General features: G+C 43.4%; 1 protein-coding gene across 2 annotated transcripts in view; it reads right to left on the bottom strand.

Annotated features, from left to right (window-relative positions):
* PPCDC (phosphopantothenoylcysteine decarboxylase) overlaps window positions 1-14,541 on the bottom strand; it is a 310,731-nt gene that overhangs the window by 157,308 nt on the left and 138,882 nt on the right. The gene's annotated exons all lie outside the window — the stretch shown is intronic.

Here is a 14,541-nt window from a genome sequence, read left to right as displayed (position 1 = left end):
TAACACATCAAGGAAAGACTCTCTTTCTACGCCCCCAAGAGAAACCTCCGTTCCGACAACCTAGCCTTAGCCAAGGTCTCCCGCATCCACAGAGCAAGAACAGGGGGCAGATCCTTACCCTACATCACGGCCTAGACCTGGAACAAACTCCCCCTAAGCATCAGACAAAGCTCTACACTGCAAATATTCAGAAAGGACCTCAAGACCTGGCTCTTCAGATGACCTCGGAGATGCCCGAAACCAACCCCCCCCCAGTGAGTAGAGACCCTCATGGGTGTGTAGTGCGCTCTATAAATTCCTGACTGATTGACTGATAGATACCGGACTTGGGGACATGGGTTTTATACTCTTCAAAGTAGGGACCCAATTGTGGTAAATATTTCGTTACCGGTACTATTTTTTATGCGGTAAAGTCTATTAAGAATAACTCAGTAAATATAAGAGGCAGAATCCGTGGTATTAGAGGTTTTAAAAGGCTTTATTCCTATACAAAGGAATACAATTCGAATTGTAGGCAAAGTTCAGGAAGGAAGGGCATACATTGACAGATAGGCAGTTTTATAGAAAATACATTACAGTGAAACAGATGCAAGAGGCGTAACAGCTGATAAAAGGTGCATACGTAGCTAATAGAGGGCGTAATTTAATAAACGTCATCATACATGATGTCACAAGTGGGTGGATCCATAAGAGAATCCTGCAATGTTAGCAGAAATATTTGGCAGAGATGCGCGCGCAGCCGCATGACGTGTGATTGACGTGCAACTAGAGGGTGAAGGGGACTTGACATTTAGCTCTACATGTGGAGACAGAAGTCTGGGGGTCATGTCAACCTAATCCCAAATCATATCTAATATCCTATGTTTAAAGAACTATGTTATCCAAAAGGAGAGGTCTCTAGGATAGAATCTATTCTATACTGACTGTTAGTGCGTGTACAAGCGTCTAAGTGTCTACACTAGATGCGAGGGGGTAGGAATATTCCATGGTAACGGGGCTATGAATTACTTGCATGAGGACAGCGAGGCCTGGCCCTTTGCACGGTAGCTGAAAGAATGTTTACCTAAACTACTAGACAGGAATGCATCGGATGAGGAGCGAAGGAGATAATCTTGAAGGTGAAATACAGTTTTTGGCAGGCGACAGGCTGGATCAGGCACCGTTAGCCGCGCAGGGAGTAGGACAAAGTTCATGGATACAGATGCAGGCTCAGACTGGAGCTTGCAGAGGCAGAAGGCAGAAAAAGGCTTGATGACAGAATTCGGGCCTACTCGCCTGAATCTGTAAAATGTGGAAAGTGAACCACATAAAGTCGGTGGCCTTTCATACTTAGGAATGGAATATCTGACCCATTCATAGCGGATCTGAAAGAGGACATGTTGACGGTGGACGCACATATATTTGCGTCTTCAGAACTGGAGCAGGAGGGAACACACATGTACTTATAGCATGTACATGGAGCCGTTGGGGTCTACGATAGGGGACATAACTGATCATAAAATTCATATTTCCTCATTCCCTCCTTGTCCCCTACGGACCCTCAGGAGATATCGATCTTCATCAATCCATCGATCTGTTCATATAGCATCATTTGTTCTTCTTTCTTCTTCCGGGATCTCGAACGAAAACTTGGATGTGGGATACACGAGGTGGCACACAGACCACAAATCGCTGGCCCACATTGTAGACATAAGCAGCAACTGAATAGTATGAGAAAGCCAATACCTAGGAAGGATAGGATTCTCCATCCCCAGGCTGACAACACGCCCCAGAACCAACCGGACCAAGTCCAGGTGCCTGAACTCTGGTGTATCTGGCTTACAATCTTATGAAGGCGAGTTATGGCTTTATATACTGACGGTGAATTTTCTGGTATGAAAATGCAGCAACTTGATCCGATGACTCTACAAGCTCCGCCCCTATCGGCCAGGATGACGTCAAGGACAAGACGATTTTGAAGCACAACAATCCGCATAGCAGACTGCTCTTCTGTTAAATTGCCTAAGGCGGAAATAGTTTCGTTCACTACTGCTTCAAGGGTTCTGGTTAATCTACGTATCAGCTTACTATTAGTGACTGTACCTATATAGGGAAAGAAACCTTTATTGAAATCTGTGTATTTTTCCCATGCTGTTTCAGTGTAATCGACAATTGGGAGATCTCTCTGCTGTCTATTGTGTACTAAATGGGTATTTCTATGATAATCAGGAGGAGCTAGGAAAACAGGTGGCAGAAGAAATGCTATGTAACAGGTACCATCCCAATCTAGAGGTAGACGTATATATGCGGTCTGGCCACATATAAAGTAGGAATGACGAGAAGCTCTGAATGTAGACTTGCCTTGATCACTGAATTTTATTACAGTGGTGCATTTACTATGGCCCATGTGTATGGAACCATTCTTTCTTACACATAATTCCCCTTTTACTGGGAATACTGACATGGCGGGCAAGATTGGTGTAGCTTCAGATTCAACGTTCAGGATCATGAGGTTAAGTGTAAAATTACCTAATCCATATACTTCATTTTCTAGATCAGTTCCTGTTCTTTTGGGAAGTCCCTCCTTGTTAGGGTAGCAGACTTTTAGAAAAACTAAGTTCAGGTTTCCCCATACCCAGTTGTCTTGATAAACTGCGGAATTTGAATCTAGGGAATTAATCAAACTAAACCATGCTCCACAGGAGCCATTATGTGTGAACGGATAGGGAAAGAGGGGCAAAACTCCCTTATAGTTCTGATAGGGAGGGAGTCGGCCACATATCCAACAATTTGTGGCATTGCTGGTTTGATGGGAATGATGTAACATACTAATGAATGTGTTGTTGCGCAGCGCAAATCTATAGGACAACTCATGCGGAGGTAATTCACTAAAAGAATGTTCTGCAGTTATATTGTAAGCACGCTTAGGAATAGGGCAATACATGTGCAATAGTATGCTGACAATGATGATCAGAAGACTTAGGAAAAACAAAATTAATAACGTTACTGTGCAGTGACTACGAAATGATTTACAATACGCATGCTTCTTGAGCTGCATCTGATGATTTCTTTCTCTATTCCGGTCTAGAGGATACATGTCAGAGACAAATTCAACCGATTCACCTTGGAGAGGACTTAAACAATCAAATTGTCTGACTTACTAGACCTCAATTTTAGTTTGTAAAGTTCTGGTTTTGTTAATTCAGCCAAGGGGAGCTTTGAGTCTGTCTGTGAGGGAATACAGGGTTGAGGATCTACACTGGATGGTAGTCCATAAAATTTCTTGATATGACTCGAATGCAACCACCCTTTCCGTCCCTCGATTTTCACGGCTGTCCTTGTGGTGAGTAGAACCAACTTCGGTGACTTCCACCTAGGATCCAGTTGGGTCTTCTGGTCAAAATTCCTGACCAGCACCAGGTCCCCAGGAACCACGTCATGGGGCTTCACCTCAGTATTGTCGGGAAAAGCTGCGGATACCTGTGAACGACAAGATTGTAGTGCAGACATCAAGGAAGCCAGGTAATCTGTCAGCATATTACAGTCAACATCAGTGATTTTGCGAGGTATAGGCGTCCCCCACATATTTGGTGGTCTACCGAAGATCACCTCGTACGGGGATAGCCCTGTTCGAGAATGTGCTACCATTCTCATGTAAAAGAGCGCAACTGGTAAGGCTACTATCCAATCGACTCCTTTTTCTCTACATATTTTGGACAATCTAATTTTCAGAGTTTGATTATGACGTTCCACGAGACCTGCCGCCTCGGGATGTCGGACACAGTGGAATTTCCATTGGTAGCCTAATAAAAGGGAAACGTGTTTCATTAGTTCGGATGAGAACGGCTGGCCGTTATCTGAGTAGACAACACGTGGTAAACCGTACCGTGGGAAGAATTCTCGAACTAACTGTTTGGCAGTAGTCGGGGCAGTGTAATCTGAAACCGGGTATGCTTCTGTCCAACGGGAAAGAGCACAGACAACTACGAGAACATATTTGAATCCTCGACATCGTTCCATCTGGATATAATCCATCTGGAGGACTTCAAAAGCATGATCGGGAGTTTGGAATCCACCCTGCTCTACGGGGATCCTTTTACCTGGATTAAACTGACAACATATCATACAGGTACGAACTTTTTGTTTAGCTGCGGCTCGTAAATGTTTGTTGAACCAAATGTGTTGAATGCTGTCTAGCATAGCTTTTTCTCCTAGGTGCGCTGGACTATGTATAGTGTTAATGATGACTTGAACCATTGAGTCGGGAAGAAACCATATAGATTTTTCCTTCGTCATCCATCCTTGATCTGTTTGGATCCCTCCTAATTCAGTCCATTTCTTTATTTCTTCTGGTGTAGCATGTGTCTGTATGTCAATTACATCAAGAGCGGGATCCTTAACTGTCATGCAATGTGTTGGTGTCGGAACTATTGTCTTTGTCATGTCAGTTGTGTGAGTCTGATTCTGAGCAGTCTGTTTAGCTGTTCTGTCAGCTAGGTCATTACCCTGAGAAATGATATCGGTAACCTTTGTATGGGCTTTGCATTTCATAATCGATATTGCAGTAGGTAGATGAATCGCGTCTAATAGGGCTTGAATGAGGGGTCCGTGTTGGATGTGGGCACCGTGAGAAGTTAAATAACCTCTCTCTCGCCACAGTACGCCGAAGTCATGGACGACTCCGAATGCATAACGTGAATCTGTGTATATGTTGACTTTTTTATTTGTGGCTTGAATACAGGCTTGTGTCAGAGCGGTGAGCTCTGCTGCTTGAGCTGACAAAGTGTTAATACAATTTGTTTCAATGACTTCAGTGTCTGTTGTAACTGCGTAAGCGGCCACTAACTCTCCTGTACTTGTTCTCATACATGACCCATCTACATATAATGTTAAGTCTGGATCTGACAAAGGGATGTCTGTCAAGTCTTGTCTGGGTTTCGTCGTGATAGTAATGACTTCGACACAGTCATGTGCCAATGGATCTGTTCCGCCTACTGGTAACAGTGTGGCAGGATTTAACGTATTACAACGTCTGATTTCTATATGTGGCTGGAACAATGTCAATTCGTAACCGGTGAGTCTCGCTATAGTCAAGTGTTGTGTTTGTGTGCGGTTCAAGAGAACCTCTACTGCGTGTGGTACTTGTACTGTCAATTGATGTCCTAGCACTATGGCATCGCTTTGTCTGATTGCTAAAGCTGTTGCTGCCACCGATTTCAGGCACGCTGGAAGAGCCTGAGCTACTGGATCTAATGTACTAGAGAAATAAGCACATGGTTTGTGTGATCCTGCTTGTTCCTGAGTGAGTACTGACAAAGCAGTACCTTCGCGTTCTGTAACAAAGAGTGTAAACTGTTTACTGTAACATGGTGTTGCTAGGACAGGTGCTTGGCATAAAGCTTTCTTTAAGCTTTCAAAGGCGTGTGTATGTTCTTGAGTCCAAGGGAGGACAGTCGATGTGGCTGCCTCCTGTGTTGTCAACTGGATGAGTGGTTTTGCTAGAAATGCATATTGAGGGATCCACTGCCTACAGTATGAAGTGAGGCCTATAAAAGCCCGCACCTCCTTTTGTGTCTTGGGTGGTGGCATGTTAGCAATTAACTGGATGCGGTCGGATGTAAGCTGCCTTCCCTCCTTGGACAGCGAGTGCCCAAGGTAAACAACTCGCTGGACACAGAATTGCAGCTTAGAAGGGGACACCTTGTGCCCCTTGTCAGCCAGAAATTTCAAAACCGTCAGTGACGCTGTCTCACATTCAGGTTCGCTTCGGGCGGTGATCAGCAGATCATCGACATATTGAAGCAAGGCAGTGTTGACTGGCATGTGGATACTGTCAAGTTCTCGTTTCAGTGCTTGGCTATAGATGCTGGGGCTTTCTGTAAATCCTTGAGGTGCGCGTGTGAATTTAAAACTTCGTCCATTTAAACTAAAACCGAACAGATATTGACTTTCCGGATAGATTGGGACACTAAAGAAAGCATTCTTGAGATCAATTACAGTGAAAAACGTTGCTTCTGAGTCAATAGCTGTGAGTAATGAAGAGATATCTGGGACCACAGGGTATTGTGATACAATACATTTATTTAATTCGCGCAGATCAATAACTAATCGATATACTGGTGGTGCTTTTGGATCCGTTCTTTTAAGAATCGGAATTATCGGGGAATTGCATACATTGGAGTCAGTTTCGACAACCACTCCTTGTGCAATGAGCTCGTCAATGATTTGCAGTAAAGCCACAACAGCATCTGGTGGTAACTTGTATTGTCGCATTCGTGGTAGTACTATTCCTGTTTTCAGTGTAACTCGATATGGTGTAATGTTCATGCAACCAACATCAGTGGGGCCTTGTGCCCATAAATGTGTAGGTAAATTCTACAGTCGGTAATCCATGTCTCTGGACACGTAGTGACCTTTAAAATCACGTAAAAATAGTCGTACTCCTTCCGGAGAACAACATATTATGGCTCCTAGAGCTTTCAATGTTTTTATGCCTAACAAGTTTTCTGGACATGATTTAGTAAGCAACAAATCTGTAGTACGTGTCAATGGACCGACTGTAAGTGGAAGAGGTTGTGTTACGTCATTAATTATAGGTTTTCCTGAGAATCCAAGGGAAATATTCTGTGAGCCTGAGAGGGGTGCCCCTGGAACTTCTCTGCGTCTTATAGTTGTTCTGCTTGCCCCTGTATCAAGTAAAAACTTTCTGTCTTCCCCTAATAGTTCACTATGTACATAAGGTCCCTCTTGGTCTACAGGAACCTCAATAAGGGGTAAGCCAACTTCCCTCTCTAGGCTATCTCATGAGTATCGCTGATAATCGGGATAATCTGTTTGTGCATACTGATACATCTGTTGTGTTGTTGCTTGAGTTGCAGCAATAGGCTGCGCTTGTGGTGGTGCTACGATCTGTTGTGGAGCTGCCTGTTGCGGAGCTAGTTGTTGCGGAGCTAACCTAGGTTGTGCCTGCTGAGGGATTTGTTGTTCATTCTGATCCTGTCTAGGTGGACGTGGTCTCTCCTGGGTTCTACCTGTGGCAATATTATGTTTCAGGACTGGACAATCGTGTATATAATGACCTGGTTGTTTACAATAGTTGCATGTCCCTTTCGCAGGACCTGCGGAATCACCCTTTTGATGACTATCGGCTGAAACTGACTGTGCAACAAGCATTTTCATTTTTGTATCTTTCATACGTCTTTGTTCGTGTTCTTGTTCTTCTCTAATTCTATTGTGGTGATATTGTAACATCTGTAACATCTGTGATGGGGTATTACCTTGCCAGGTACTTTCGAATTTCAATACTCTATTCTTGACTTGCAGCAGAGAATTTTCAACTAATTTTGTCACAAACAGATGTGGATATGACTCACTACTGGCTTTTATGCCACTATTTATACTAAAACATTTTTCAAATCGGGAATAGAAATCACTAGTGTCTTCATCTGGTTTTTGTTTACAGGCTGAGATTGCACCCCAGTCTTCCTTTTTCGTAGTCAATAAACGTGGCAGTACCTGTATTAGTAATCCTGCTAGTGCTGTAGTCTTTTCCCCAAGCCCTGCTCCTGCAGCTCTGGCCTTTTCTTCGTTTTCTAATGCTGTCCAATCTATCTTTTGGTCTCCCACCTCCCATTCCTTTTCTTTGAGTTTTTCGTAAACACCGGCGGGTAATAGGACTTTTAATATTTTCATAATATCGGGGTAGGTATACTCTCCCATGAGTAACATGTCTTTTATCTCACGGTGGAAACCTGCTGGGTCCTTGTCATGGCTGGGTACTACTTTCTTCATTTCTAATAATTCCAATTTAGTTATAGGCGTGTACACAAACACGCGTGTAAAATTATCACCGGCACCTCTGATTGGGTGCACTTCGCGTAACGGGTTCTGTCTATCTATGTGATACATTTTTCTTCCCATGATGGGAACTGGAACGTGTTCTGGGCATACGAAATTTAAATATTGGTTTCGGGATTCTAGAATTTCCTTAATCAAATCAGTACCTGACCCTCTCCATATATTCGTGAGTAGTTCTGTCAATATGTCAGGTAAGGGTCCTGGGTCGGAGTGTTGGCTTTTATATAATATAAGGAGGTGTTGAATCATGTATATACTAGCTAAACGCTGTTCATATGGGTCTAGATTCAGAAACGTGTGTGCAAGTACATCATCATTGTATTCGCCGGGACTGTCAGCCCATTGTACTGCTGACCGGGCTAATTCTTGTTCGTCCATGGAATCGAGCATGTGGTATCCCCTTCGATCTCGGAGTAATTTATCAGCAGCTTGGAATAGGTGTTCAGGGGATTTCGTATTTAGCATAGGGTTTGGAAAATGTCTATTATATTCTGGACGTATTGGACGTATCGGCTCATTAAAGCCTCTAGTATTATTATGGGGTCTTCCTCTACCTACATAAGCTATCGTTTCTAATTGCTCTGATTCTTGCTCCTCCTCTTCTTCTGATTCTACTCTGTCGGTTTCTCGTCTTTCTTTATGTATTCGTTCTACTTCCTTGCGTATCTTTCGACACATGGCGATTATACACGCCTGTCTATCATGTTTCTCTTCTGATATGTTCTGACCCCATTTGGCAAGTCTTTGCATAGTTTCGTGGTCTGCCCCAGGCCTGTCTTGATTCCTAATTACACAATTTATGAAAAAACGTAGTAGTTGTCTTTGGACATCCACTTTCTGGTATTCCATAGCTTCGTTAATACTTTCTGGACCTTGCCCTGTTTGGACAAAGCGATATATTTCGTCTAGGTGTTCACCCATTCCTGGTATTGTCATTAAATATAATGTAGCTCGTCTTATACGTAGTGATGATATGAGCAATTTATCCTGTCTACCTGGTACTGGGTCGTATCTACAATCCACAAGCTGTTCTTTAAACATGTCGGATGTCGCTAGCTGGGGTGTACGTTGGAGTGCTAAATCTCTAAGGGTCTGTTTATTTCGCGGCGGTGTGGCAAACATGTCTGTCGTACCTCCTGTAGCACCATCTGAGGTGCTAGGCACGAAAGGATTCGTTGGGCGTAGGATAGAGATTGTAGATGCGGGAAAAACTGTAGAAACGGACGGGCCTGTTGGAACTTGTGTAGGGGTTTGTAGTTGCGGGGATACAGACGGATGCTCTTGGCGTTGAACACCATCGGCAAGCGGTGTGGGTGATATGGCATTAGCATACTCGGGAGCTGCGTCATCTAAATAGGATGAAAGAAAAACGTCCTTTGCTGTTTTGGGATGTGTTTTGGGATGTGCTTTTATCGGGAGCAATGGAGGAGTTAAGTCTTTTGGTATTTCCGGAGTGGCCTTAGGTAACCCTTCGGCCAGAAGAGGATACATACCATTCATAAGAGCGTTTCTTTGTCTATCTACTTGTTCTGATTTTACTCGGGTACCTTCCTCAAGTAATAGATTTTCTCGGGTTTTATTTGAATTCTCTCTACCTTTCTCTTCCTGTCTGAGTGCTTTTTCTGTACGTCTATATGATTCTTTACGCCATAATTCAATGGCATCTTTCTGTGACTGTCTGGCTTTCTTTTTCCATAATTCTTCTTCTACTCTCATGATGCAATCTGCATCCCAGGTCCCCGCTGCGGGCCATCTCTGACTCTCTGGTAATTCTTTGGTGTAGTCCACCCATAAATCAAGAAATAATACGGCATCTAGGCCATGCTTATGATACATAAAGTACCCTGGAGTGTCCCTAGGTGGGATGGGAACAGCTTCTTCGAGTACACCTTTTCTAGTTTTGATCTGTCTTAGTTTCGAAAAGAGCGGCATTTTTAGACCTTATTACTAGAACACACTTTATACAAAAAAAAACACAATAATGAACAGTCATTCACACCACAGTATATAGAACGTATTTTAAAACATTTAACACTTAACAGTTTTACGAACAATGATAACTAATAGAAAACTAGTTACTGACATAATACTGACACTAGATAGTACTTATTTATATGCAAGACATACTATATATACCGCTAAACAGTACAGATACACTGCTAAAACAGTGCAGACCGGATTTGTGTACCCAAACCCGTCTTGACCGGCACAGACTATGTGCACGTTAAATGCCTCCCTGGTAATGGTACTCACCGGGTAGCTCGGAACGGAAGGCCTCGGAACGGAACTGAAACTGGACCGGACTGGACTCGACTCGACTGGACTTGGAACTTCGGAACCTGGTGGGCCTCTGTATACCTCGGATCTTGCTCTCTCAGCTAGGCTCTGGTCGGAATACTTCGCACTTCTCACCGCCTCGTCTGGGTGTTGATCGCAGCCTCAGTCGTCCCCGCTTGGCCGGAGGGAGATACAGGAAATCCTGCAGGTACGCGTTTTTGTCCGTTCAGCTGTGGCAGGAGACCGGGCCTGCAACGCACCGCCGGCGCGTGAGATGAGAAAGTGTCCCTATTCGGGCGCCAATTTATGTGGTAAATATTTCGTTACCGGTACTATTTTGTATGCGGTAAAGTCTATTAAGAATAACTCAGTAAATATAAGAGGCAGAATCCGTGGTATTAGAGGTTTTAAAAGGCTTTATTCCTATACAAAGGAATACAATTCGAATTGTAGGCATTCTATTCCATCACCACGAAAGTTCAGGAAGGAAGGGCATACATTATTGACAGATAGGCAGTTTTATAGAAAATACATTACAGTGAAACAGATGCAAGAGGCGTAACAGCTGATAAAAGGTGCATACGTAGCTAATAGAGGGCGTAATTTAATAAACGTCATCATACATGATGTCACAAGTGGGTGGATCCATAAGAGAATCCTGCAATGTTAGCAGAAATATTTGGCAGAGATGCGCGCGCAGCCGCATGACGTGTGATTGACGTGCAACTAGAGGGTGAAGGGGACTTGACATTTAGCTCTACATGTGGAGACAGAAGTCTGGGGGTCATGTCAACCTAATCCCAAATCATATCTAATATCCTATGTTTAAAGAACTATGTTATCCAAAAGGAGAGGTCTCTAGGATAGAATCTATTCTATACTGACTGTTAGTGCGTGTACAAGCGTCTAAGTGTCTACACTAGATGCGAGGGGGTAGGAATATTCCATGGTAACGGGGCTATGAATTACTTGCATGAGGACAGCGAGGCCTGGCCCTTTGCACGGTAGCTGAAAGAATGTTTACCTAAACTACTAGACAGGAATGCATCGGATGAGGAGCGAAGGAGATAATCTTGAAGGTGAAATACAGTTTTTGGCAGGCGACAGGCTGGATCAGGCACCGTTAGCCGCGCAGGGAGTAGGACAAAGTTCATGGATACAGATGCAGGCTCAGACTGGAGCTTTCAGAGGCAGAAGGCAGAAAAAGGCTTGATGACAGAATTCGGGCCTACTCGCCTGAATCTGTAAAATGTGGAAAGTGAACCACATAAAGTCGGTGGCCTTTCATACTTAGGAATGGAATATCTGACCCATTCATAGCGGATCTGAAAGAGGACATGTTGACGGTGGACGCACATATATTTGCGTCTTCAGAACTGGAGCAGGAGGGAACATACATGTACTTATAGCATGTACATGGAGCCGTTGGGGTCTACGATAGGGGACATAACTGATCATAAAATTCATATTTCCTCACAATTTAGACACTCTACCCACTCCTCACTCACTCTCTCACTCTGTCTGTCCCAGGGGTCTTAGGCTCTATTGCGGCATAGTCTCTAAATATTGGTAAAGTACTACCTCTGCCTCTCTTAGCACAAAGTCTCTTCTAGGCTCTTGGGTTTAGATTGTCTCTCATCCTTCTTGTGCACTGCCGAACCGTGCTGGACCTTGCTGGAGCCAGTGGGTTCACTAGCAGTGGTGGGACCAGTGAGCAGAGCATGGCACGGGGTAGTCTCACCACAAAAACATGGCTGCCGGCTGACCAACAAGTCTCTGGATTGTCAAGGCAAAAGTGGAAGCTTCTGCCCTCTCTGAGCTCCAGCTAATAATTGGCACAGGTGGGACTTGCAGGCTTGGTAAGGTTTTACAAGCCTGGAGAGTTTGTCGGATCAGCTGAGGCCTCACCGGGTGGAGGTCCTTGGCAGTCCTCCCGCCCAGGTGCGGGACTCTGCCAACAATACCATACTTCGTGGCAGTATGTTGGGGCAAAACAGCAGTAGTTCTTCAGTGCAACAGATGCACACATGGGTGCAAGGCACTAACAGCGGCACTGAGTGTCTTGAGGCGATGCCCTTGCTCTTTGTAGTAGTGCATCCACCTGGGCACTTATGGGGGCAGCCCTGGGTATCCTACTCACAGAGGGAAACTTGGCAATTACTGTAGGTTTGCAGTCTTTGCTTCTCTGTGGTCAGGACCACACTGCACAGGGTCAGTAATGCCACAGTCACAGCATCTGGGGACCCATTTTTCCTGATCTTCTTTAGAATTTGAGGCAGGAGAAGCAGAGGTGCAAAGGTGGACAGGAGACCTGCATCTCACTGCAAGCAGAATACGTTTTCCTGGGAACCTTTTGGTGAAACCTCAAGTGTGAAATAATCGTGGCACTGCGAATTCTCAGCAGTGGTAAAGAAATCCAACCAAGGCGCACACCACCGGACATGAATGCCTTGTGACACCCTGGGATAAAGAACAATTCTGGTCAACCAGCTGACTTCTGCCGAGCTTGTCTACCCTGGCATTCAGCGGACATATGGATAAGTTACTTACCTGTAATCCTAGTTCTCTTCCAGGGGTATACTCATGAAAGTCATAAGGACTGAATAGTCCCGCCCACGTGCGGGGACCCCGGAGCAATAGCCAATAATATATATATATATATATATGAACACTGAGCATTCACCAGTTGTCTCAAGGAAAAGAAAGAATGCACGAACTCCTCTTCGTCGGTAGATACTGTCGTTTTTATTCAGTTCTCAAATCTCCCTTATGTCATGACGCGTTTCGGCCGGCAAACGGCCTTGATCACATGAGACAAACTTTGCGTATGACGGCGTTTAAAAATGCTTACACCCACATCACATGATGGACAGAAATGAAAGAAAGACTTTAACATCAAAGATTGGTACTTTGCGTAAAACCACAACATGACGAGTTTGCAAAATAAATACTCGATTATATCTGCTAATGCGCTTGTAACAACATAAATATATATATTGAATACATTATTGACGATCCACCTTGTACAATTCATATGTTACAATCCCAGTTTAAATACTGTGATTAATTGAAAATTCAAACACATGATATCAAAATAATTCCCAAATTGGATCGTGTAGAGAGAATAAGATATTAGCACATTTTCTCAAACTAGAGAGAATAAGATATTAACATATTCTCTCAAACTAGAGCGAACCGAGTTAAAAAAACATATTGTGCCCAATGCTCCATTGCAATTCAACTCGTCAAGAAAAAAACAAACCAATACATTGTCATCTGGATAAATCCGGTTTGCAAGTACCTCATATCATAAATGTCATACTGCATATGTCCAATCAGTGAAAGTATGTAACGTGACATTCAATCGGTGCGTATTATAATTTAATAGTTTAAACTGTTAATTTTTGTACTAATATTTCTCGTTTTCTTATTTTTTATTGTTTTTTGGTGTGTATAAATTATATGACCCTATTCTTTTAAAGTGCAAAAAGTGCAAATATATACATTCTACTAAAGTGCAAATAGTGCAAAAGTGCAAATTGGTTCTATGTGCAAATACGCGATAATTGTGCAGAATGTAAAAACTTTTAATAAAATTCGAACACTAAAAAATGCGCACCGATGAGATCCTAATATCACTGTGGATAATACCTTCCTATGATTTCAGTTTGTAAGCGGGTGACAAAAGCATATTTATTATCTTATCCAAATACTCGCCAAGAAAGTGAGTTGTGCCGAAGTCACTCGATGAAACACACCAGGCGTATAGCAGAGTGGATAAGTTATATCTGTTTCAAGCATATGTGAGTGCATGGAACGCAGTGAATGCACAAATAAAGTATGATGTTTGGCCATTATAATCTCATGCAATGATCCCACAAAAACTTTATAAAAAATTGTGCATATCTTCGGTTGTATTGAGCCCGAGAGGGGTCTTGCTGTCCAGCTCAATAATTAACCGAGTCTCCAATTGCCTGAGCAAGCGTTCTCTGTTACCCCCGTATTTGAGTTTGGGGATTGCATCTATTACGTAATATGAGAGGCAGGTCAAATCATTATCATGAACAGCTCTGAAGTGACGGGCCACAGGATACGTAGTGTCATTATTGACAATGGCCCTAAGATGTTGTAAAATGCGCGCATGCACCTGCAATTTGGTGCTTCCTACGTATTTGAGACCGCAGGTGCACGTTAAAACATATACTGCGAACTCCGTACGACATGTATAATGCCCCTTGATTTGTACAGGAGTAGTACTGAAGGGAGTGCTGTATTTGGAGGTATTCACTCCAAATTTACATGCCCTGCAAGAAGCGCATTTAAAGAAACCTTTGATGGGCTGCAACCAGTTGGTTTTGGTAGAGGTTTCTATGTATTTGGACACTAGCTGATTTCTCATTGAGATAGCCCGTCTAAAGGTGATAGTAG

Source organism: Triturus cristatus, chromosome 3_1 (genome assembly GCF_964204655.1).
Source record: "Triturus cristatus chromosome 3_1, aTriCri1.1, whole genome shotgun sequence".
In the NCBI taxonomy this organism is placed as follows: Eukaryota; Metazoa; Chordata; class Amphibia; order Caudata; family Salamandridae; genus Triturus; species Triturus cristatus.
This window is presented reverse-complemented; position numbering and strand designations above follow the sequence as displayed.